Consider the following 9,330-nt stretch of genomic DNA (forward strand, 5'->3'; position numbering starts at 1 on the left):
TTCATTTCAACACTGGCTTTTGAAAAGTTTTCAAGAAACTCTCAGTAACTCTGCACCTCTTAGTATGAGAAGTTCAGCWGCAGAAATAATTCCTTCCTTTTTTCCAAACACTAAAGAGGACTGATGGCTGAAAGAAGGATCATCGACTCACTTTAAGGTGGAAGGAAAATTAAKCTTTTGTCTTTCACTTGAGGACAAAAAGCTCCTGGCTGTTGGTAGAACTGTGCTGGCTGCTGCTATGCTGTAGTCAGCAGAACTGTGCCTGTGCACTTTAGCAAGGATATGCAGAAGTCTATGCCAATRATCTCAAATTTAGTTGTTCTGTCAGGAAGGTCAGTGTTAGGCCCTTTGTTCAGTTCTGTATGAGACACAGAACTATCTGCTGTTGCTGACCTTAATAATTTACAAACCACCACGAGAAGCAATGACTCTTCCTCTCTGAGACCTTTTAGAAGACTGCTGAAAACCCTAAATGAACTGCGATTCCAAMAGCCATGTTTTTGTAWTTGGGAAGGTGCTTTGCAGAGCCCRCAGAGGACCATAAAGACAACAGAAGAAGCAGGTAAGGCAAGAGGTGAGATGGGTTTAATCACCTGGAACCCACGAAGGGATGCATGAAGAAAATATCCAGAACAGAGTTCCTGTAACCTGAAGAAAGCACCACTCCAAAGATTAACAGCTGGGAGTCTGAAGGCAGGTCCAAATGGTACAAGGGGTAATAAGCACTAAAAACTGTTTCTAAAGACTTTTTTTTTGTTCTTGCTTGCAATGAATTGATTAAGGAAAATAGGGAAAATATCAAAACATGATCTAAGTGTAGCTGCTATGTGACTGCAGCTGTGTGCTGAATTAGTAAAATGGGGATTTCCTTCTTGAAATATAGCCCATTTTTTCTTCATTGAGTAAAACATACAGCAGGTAAATATCTGCATTTGCTTATTGGACCATAATGATTCTTAAATTATTAGTATTTCAAGCATTTTTTACTATTTCAAAATAAATTTGTTGTAAAAACAGTAATTCAATATTTTAAAATGGGAAAGACTTTCTTTCCTTGTATAGATTAACTACAACCCAGGAACTTCCTACCACAACTGAAAAGCTAAAATTTCATCTCTCAGTCTGTGCAATCCATGAGAAGGTATGCAAAGGTTATTGCTAGAATAGGGCAGTGGACCTTTGCTGTATGGAGAGAAAAAAAAACCCCAAAACACAGTTAAAGGAACACTTGAGTTTAGAAAGGAAACACACATAGAAAMCACTCTCTTTTTGTCATCTTCTGATTTCTCCTTTACTCCCTGTGATCTATTCCATGGCATATCCTCCTAGGCAGAGAACACTTTCTTTCTATCAGCTCACTGATAACATCCAAATTATGTGTTTTCAGATCTTTGCCCCAAAAGCAACCTCATTTGGAAATTAAACGTGAAAAAATACATAGTGTTTACCTCACAAATTCCAGCCGCATCAGCACTGAAAAGATACTCAGTCTGCCTTACAGGTTTTGAGCTCATCTGAACTTACTGCATGCTCAAGTATTTTGTATATGTTATGTACAATATTGAAGAAACTGCCTTTCAAAGATCATAGCTGAAAATAAGAGAGATAAGTGGCAGACAGGGCAGAGAGCCTTCTTATTATCTAGYCTTGGAAACATAAGATGTTGAATAAACTTCTAGTAAAGTGTTCTTAATTATTTTTGGGAGTGGTCTGCCTCCCCATAAGTATTATCTTTGGAGAATTTAATTATCAGCACCTAGAAGCTGTGGTTGTAACCATGCAGCCGAGTTCACTGTGGGGAGAAACATGAGCCACTGCCAATGACCTTCAGRATCTGAGTTTGTCAGAAAATGCATGTCAGAATATTCATATATAAAATATGAATACAGACAAATATSCTTTAATACAGGTGAGTGACAAAACAACAGATAACAGATCTACACCTCCACCACTCAGGTTTAAGTTGCAGGTTTTGACATGATTTTTTTTATTAGTTTTCTTGCAGTGGTTTCAGATAGAATTTCCTAGAATCTGCGTATCTACCACTCACTTGATGCAGTGTTTTGCAGTATTAKAATCATGTATCCAATTCCAATGAGGTTTTAGCAAGCTTAAATAAAGCTATTCTTAGACATGCAAACAGAAKTAGCCCCCCAATTCATTTAGCTTTACTCATGCCTCATTCTGAGCTTATTAGAAATCCACTAATTTTCTATAGGCCTCCCCCATGAATCTCAGACGCATAATGAATGTAATCTACAGGGCATAAACAAAGAAATGACTGTGACTCTATATTGTAAGGCTGGAATACATTTTTCCTTTCCTGGAAAACAGGTGGTTGAATACTATATGAGCAAAATTTCTTACACATGATTCCATGCTTATGTATACACACTCCAACTACTCAGGAAATTATGGCTCCCATTAAGGCAAATATAACTATCAAAACAAACAGATACAATATTTGAATATTATTTTGAACACAAGCATTTGAAATAGATATAATAAACTCCAATAATTATTATCAATTTCTTACAGTATTCAAGATACAGAAATCGGATCTTCGGGTGAAATGAAACTTTTCCCAAATGCCAATTCTGAAGACACGTTAAAACAGCAGAGCAGCTCTCCAGCATTTCCACAGGCCTTGTGCACCACCTGCTGACTCACACCACTAATTACCAGCCCTTGAAGACTGTTATTTTAGGGCTTTTATTCCTGAATTCACTGTCACTCACACAATCACAAAATATTATGAGTTGGAAGGGATCTACAAGGATCATCTAGTTCAACTCTTACATGAATGACCCATACAGGTATCAAACCCACAGCCATGGTATTATTAGCACCATGCTCTAAGCAACTGAGCTAATCTCACAGTTGTTACTGTCCAAATCTTCCTATCTAGCTGTGCCAAGAATATCCTCMAGCCTATTTGTTCAAAACATCAGCATCAGAACTCACCCCAAATATGCACAAACATATGAGAAGAATGCCAATCCAAACAGGAAACCTCTTGGCAGAACTGCAGGCTCACTCAGGGTAGATAAAAATACATTAATTAAATTTAGTCTTTTAGTTGTCAAGTTCTATGAATCTGAAATTATCATCTCTACATAGTCATCTAAAGGACAGCGATTTTGTCTTCATGAAATCCTTCCTCCATAACGACTRTAAGCTTTTCTGGGCAATTTTATCCAAATGGGTTTACCACTACTTTTTGGTTAAGGTACTTAACATCTCAGGGTATAAATCTCTGCTCCCAGTTCCCAGTTTATTCTCTACAACAGTACCTATGATGTGTGACAAGAGGAGTCACCCAGAGCCTGACTTAATTTGGGAAAAATGCTTTTCACTACTATTTCTAGTTATTAATGCGTTACCTTCTCATTTATTTTTACCTTTCAGCATTTTACAGGGAATAAGACTAATTCCTCAGATTGAAAGAACATTCATAGCTATTATGGCTATCGGTACCTGCGTCTATATCACATTTGCTTTGCCACAGTCATCTAAAATTTCAATTTCTACAGAAGCTGCACAGGGCCAAAATTATCGGTTCCCAAGATTCTACAATGAGATCCAAAGGACATCTGCTTATTCTTCTCAGGAARAGCAAAGAGGGCAAACCACACCCATACAGAACATTTGCCTCACAGTACACAAAGAGTAGAATTACAGTGTTACTTCCTTTCTCTCATCTACTTTAATTTGCATATAGATACAAGAAATACARGATAGGTACAATAGATACAAACAGGTACAAGAGGTCCGTTGAACTTTTTCAATTCCATATGTTGTTCTGAAGTACAGTTTCAAATACTTTATTTCATATAGTTCTGGAACTTCTGAAACTACTGTTTTAGTTAGTAGTCTCCAATTTTCTGGAAAGATTAAGAGTTTAGGTTAAGAATTCCTTCCCTGGGCAAGACAAGCTGGTGGTTTGAGCCTACAGATGACAATGTCCTTGTCTGGCTCCAGGTAAGAGGAACCAGTATTTCATCTCCCTTCTCCTGTGCTGGGATGCCCTCAGCTGTCCTGGGAGTATGAGCACTTTGACTCTCCTGGAGGCTCAGAAACTTTACTCCTATCCCTTACCCACCAGGTAAGGGTAGAGACTTAAATTTAGAGAATTTAAAAAGACTAAATTTACCTTAACTAAATTTAGTCTTTAAAAAGACTAAATTTAGTTAAGGTAACCTCCCCCAGGTTAACATGTATTTTGCCAAGCACATCCAAGTGTAAACAATACTGTTTCTAAAACCTTGCTCATGTTTAAGGCAGTGTTTCTCTCACCAGGTATACAATGATATATTACCATCTCCATAGCTTTTACTGTTGTCTGTACATCAGTGTCTTATTGATCTCTATGTTGTAATAAGATTTGGGTATCCATTCCACGTGTGACAACTACTCAGTTACCTATTAATTCCTAAACCACAAATTTTTGAGAAGCCTGAGGTGCACAATGGCCCATGTTGATACTTTGTATATAAATGTTTACATTTCAACATCATAAAATAACACATCCTTTAGAACTCACAAGCAACAAAACAGGTAAAAAGTAGGACAGTATAGGGAGCACTGCAATATTCTGCCAAAATGAAACTATGTCTATGCAATTTAATTTTTAAATAATGATTCATGGAAATATTTTAGTCTGTTAATCCATTGCTGATACTTYAGCAAACTAGGCTTACAGTGACCCTAAGGCTAAACAGAGAATTCCAAATTTCTAAAATCTCATAGAATGGCTAGGTTTGGAAAGCACCTTAAGGTCATTGGGTTCCAAACCCCCATGGCAGAGGAAAGGGGAAAACACGTCCCTGGGTGGGCTCGAACCACCAACCTTTCGGTTAACAGCCGAACGCGCTTACCGATTGCGCCACAGAGACTCCCTTGGCAATGGGATCTTCATAAGAAAAAATAATTTTCCTACCAAAAATACAGTTATGTACCTAAAAGCATTGATTTCAAGTAGCGGAATTTAATGCAAAAATGCTAAAAGAGAACATGGACATCATATGGCATCAGTATTGCTGGCAGMAGAAAGAAAGGCTTATAATGCTGCACAACACAGCAAAGCTTGGACTGTGGCTGTGTAGGCTTCTAAAGGTTGCCCTGTCAATATAAAGAATTCTGAAATTCTGAATTTTAAGAAGGTATGACAGGGAGAACAAAGGAAAACCAGGAAGAGGACCAATAGGAAACAAAGTGTTTATGAAAAAAAAAAGAATAACTCAATATGACAAACAACTAACAGTGACTTCCATKTTCCCTCAACCAGGAGTCAAGAAAAGAGTGTGGGGGGGGAGGAATAGAAAAAACCTGCATACAAAAATCTCATCTAAATCAAACATTCTTAACCCACGACTTTGATTCAAAACTTGGAGGATAAGAATGTAAGCAGCTGAAAGAAAAATAATTTGTATKAGTGAGCTGAGCTGGGTCCCAGCCCCTTTCTCAGCACAGCAATGACACACCCCACAATGCAGAAAGGTGGGATCCCTTGACTGTCTTTAATGAAAGCGGACAGATTACTTAAATATTTGCTATCTGCTCATTTCCCTTCCCTCTCTTCATCTCTGTTTCAGGCCCACAGAAGGCTGAAATGAAAACACTATTAAGACTCATGTTATAGAACAGCAGATGTATTTATCTCTTAGTGATAAAGCTAAATATGGCYTTTGAACATGTGATTTCATAATTACTTCATTTAATATCAATCTGATTTTAGTACAGACTATTGCAAAATCATTTTTATAACTGTTACCAATTAGAAATTTGTAAAAGCAGTAATTTGTGATACAATTTCCAATATCTTTCAGGTTTGGGGGCATGTTTGTTTCACCATTTGGCTGTGACAGTATTCAGGCTACAAAGCTTGATTGAACAAGTCCACTGAGAAAAAAATGTCTTATACTTAGTACTCCCTCTTCATTAATGCAATCAAATATTTACAATAGGTKCCTACCATGCACACACATGCCACATGGAAACTTGATCCTTTGGGAAAAACTGATTGCCATTATGAGGCTGAAGAGCCAGCAATTAAAATGTCCGATGSCATCATTTGGCAGGAACACAAAAGCTGCCCAGGCAAAAGCTGTGCTACTGAAAATACTACACTGCCCAGGAATCTGTTGGAAACACAGCTTTATTTCTGGAATTACAATATGACTGSAGCAATCCAGCAATGCTGCACCCTTTAAATTAAGAAATAATATGTTTTGTGGTATGGCAGATCCTACTAATTAATTTAATACTAATTAATGTAGGGAATGTTCCACTCAGTATACAAGTAAMAGTATGTTCCTTATGAACATATGATCATTTTTCTTATGAAATTTAGAGATTAGAGGTAAGTGATAGCTTTTCTTCCAGCTCTGGTGCTTATAATCCTTGCTACATGTGAAAAATTCATTACACTCTTACAAACATACAAAAACTCAAAAGAGAAAATATCACATGAGAATGCCCTACTATTCCTCTGACTGAGAATATTTGAATATCAGCTCTCTGTTATAGCTGACTTTATACTACAGTAGTCASTTTATCTTCTTACATGCACCCAGTCCTTGTGATTACATTGTGCCTTTGCCTGAGGACAGTAGCTCCAACTCCAGAAGCTAYACATGGTTGTAATGCTGAAAACAAGAGAAAGGACAGCTCCTGTGAAATCAGTTTATCAGCAAACTTGTTTGTGCATGCCAGGTTTGGCCCGTGGCACAAAGGTCTCCTTCCATTCATGCTGAGCCTGACAGGCAAAGTCTGGAAGCATTAAAAGAATGACCCCATCTAAATTGTACCTATATAAATGGCATCTGTCCAATTTAAATTTATTTTCTAAACCAAAAAGGAAGTCACTATTCTTCATGGTAAGGCATTCACCTTATTCTAACTTACAAGTAAATTACCACCTTACTTGCTCCACTCCTATAGACGGGAGGTGATGATCAGTTTAAAATTTATTGGTTAAAATTTATTGGTTAAAATTTATTGGTTAAAATTTGTTGGAGTGAGTGGAATTATGTGGGATGAACCCCTTCATTCCTGACTGTTATTAGACTCACAGAGGAAATAAAGCAGCCAAAAACCACAGCAATGACAGTATCAGTTATTAATGACCATATAAAACACCACAGTCTCTTATGAAAATAATTAATTCAGTTAAGACAAGGCTACACCTGTAGAAAAAAGAAATGTGAAATTCTTCCASAGGCATTTTACTCTTAATATTTATGGACTTATCCCACGCATACAGCAATGTCACACCTCTGCCTCTCAAAGGAAATACTTTTCTCTAGTTCTCTCTGTGGCTGCTCTAGCTGCTCCCTGCCCACTAATGATCCTTGATGCTTCCAGCAGAACAAGCAGAAAGCCAACAGGAAGCTGTAGAATTTGCAAACCAAAAGCTGAGGTTTGAGTGATCAGAAGAGCTAGCAGACTTCTGGTTTACTTCCAGCAGACTAAGTTGATCAGCAGACAGGAAAATAAAGTAGGTACGCAATTTACAAAGCTGCTTCTAGCTATTAATAGTTCATGTCTGGAGTTGTTTTTATAGGATACTTAGCAATCCCTAATTAATTAGCCTTTTATCCCTAATTAGCCTTTTGTATCAGGCCTTTTATATAGAGTGGTTTTGGTGTGAATTTCTTAGGTATATGTCATGATGCCAAATTCAATTAGCTTGTGAAAAACAAGGAGGAACCTGTGAGAAGCGAGACCGCACACATGCAAACCACTTCCTAACTCATGGCGCTTCAGCCAAAAGCTTCTGACTGAATGAAGAATATCTTGATTATCGAACACTGGAACACCCAAGAAACTTCCCCAAAGAAAGGAAGCAAAAGCAGATGTCTTGCTCACATGTATATAAATATTTAATATTCACAGGGCAATTACCTTAATTAAGATACTCGACCTGCAACAGTATCAGTATGTATTTGTACAGTCCTAAAACAACACAGCTGAAATCCACACATGGGGTTTTCAGGTGTTACTGAAAGTCAGTGTTAGTTCTTTACAGAAAGCAAGGAATGTCCAGGGACTTCCAGCAGCAGGCAGCAGATCCAAGAGAGCCCTCCAAAGGCTGCAGCATAGAATTACTGTTCCTAAGGGTTGTAATTTTCTGAATATCTATAAGCAGTAGTTGTTTTGATAGCAGTTTAGTTCCYGCTGCTCTTTCAAACAGGCTGATTTTTTTTAAGATCTCTGAAATTCTCCAGAGAGACTACCTTTCTGTGGAAAGTTGAATTCATTTTTGGATCCTGAGAATAAAGTTAAATTTTCCTGATTAAGCACTGCAGCTGCCCTGACTGAGAAGCTGAGTCAACACCCCAGGAGCTCTGACAGAACTCYGTGTTTTCTGCATCTACACTGCTTCTAGTACCAGCAGCAATTTGGGTAAGTTTTGAGAAGCCACACTTATATCATAAATGCACCTCGCAGACTTGCCACATAGCCCTCAAACTTAACRTATAATGCAGAATGAGACAGGCTGAAGCAAATGCGTTTTGCTTGGATGAAAGATCTCACTTGTTCATGAACAAATGTTATAAAAACAGATGAAGAGCATCTGTGGTCCTCAATGACTGCAGGAAAGACATATATCATAAGACTGTTAAAAATTATTAATGAGCAACAATGTAAAAAGCTACAGAAATATTCTAGTGAATGCTTTCAGTTAGAGAAGACATTAAAAAGTGTTTAAGTTGCTTCTTGAAGTGCAAAATACATATGAAATGAAGACAAAGAAACTGAAGCCCTAACAGGAACACTTTACAAACAATAAGGTTTGTTCACAGTAAGAAGGCTTTGAAAGTTCTTGACTTTTTGAATGAGGYATGAGCAAAAAATAACACATCAATGGGAATTTTTGATTTATAGAGTRAAAAAAGAATACCTACTACAACTAGAATTGGAGGGGTTAGTTTGTTTGGATTTTTGTTGTTGTCATTGTTTTAGTTTGTTTTTGTTGGGGTTTTTCTGGAAAAACATAATAACTACCCATCTGTATACTTGGCACCTTTTCTATCTCTCTCCTTGAGAGAAYAAACCTGAGCACTTCAAAATAGTGGTTTTATTATTTAAAAAGAATATGGAGAAAGTGAATGAATCAGCAGACAGACTTGAATAGAAAAGAAGTATAGATTTTATGCTGGCAGCTAGTAAAGAYATTGGTTGGATGGAAATGGGACATACATTGAATATGTAGTAACAGCGCACATCAGAAAAATACTTAGAACTCAAATTTAATATGTATATCACATTATGTTTGCATGATGCCTTAAGTTCATCTATTTTACAGATAATACTTCAAAATAAAAC

General features: G+C 37.2%; 1 non-coding gene across 1 annotated transcript; it reads right to left on the reverse strand.

Moving 5' to 3' along the window:
- Nucleotides 1–4,821: 4,821 nt before the first annotated feature.
- On the reverse strand, nucleotides 4,822–4,895 carry TRNAN-GUU (transfer RNA asparagine (anticodon GUU)). The gene has a single exon. It is a non-coding gene; the product is annotated as a tRNA-Asn (tRNA).
- Nucleotides 4,896–9,330: the final 4,435 nt, after the last annotated feature.

Source organism: Malurus melanocephalus, unplaced genomic scaffold (assembly GCF_030028575.1).
Source record: "Malurus melanocephalus ecotype Western Australia unplaced genomic scaffold, MMel_1.1 scaffold_130, whole genome shotgun sequence".
Classification (NCBI taxonomy): Eukaryota; Metazoa; Chordata; class Aves; order Passeriformes; family Maluridae; genus Malurus; species Malurus melanocephalus.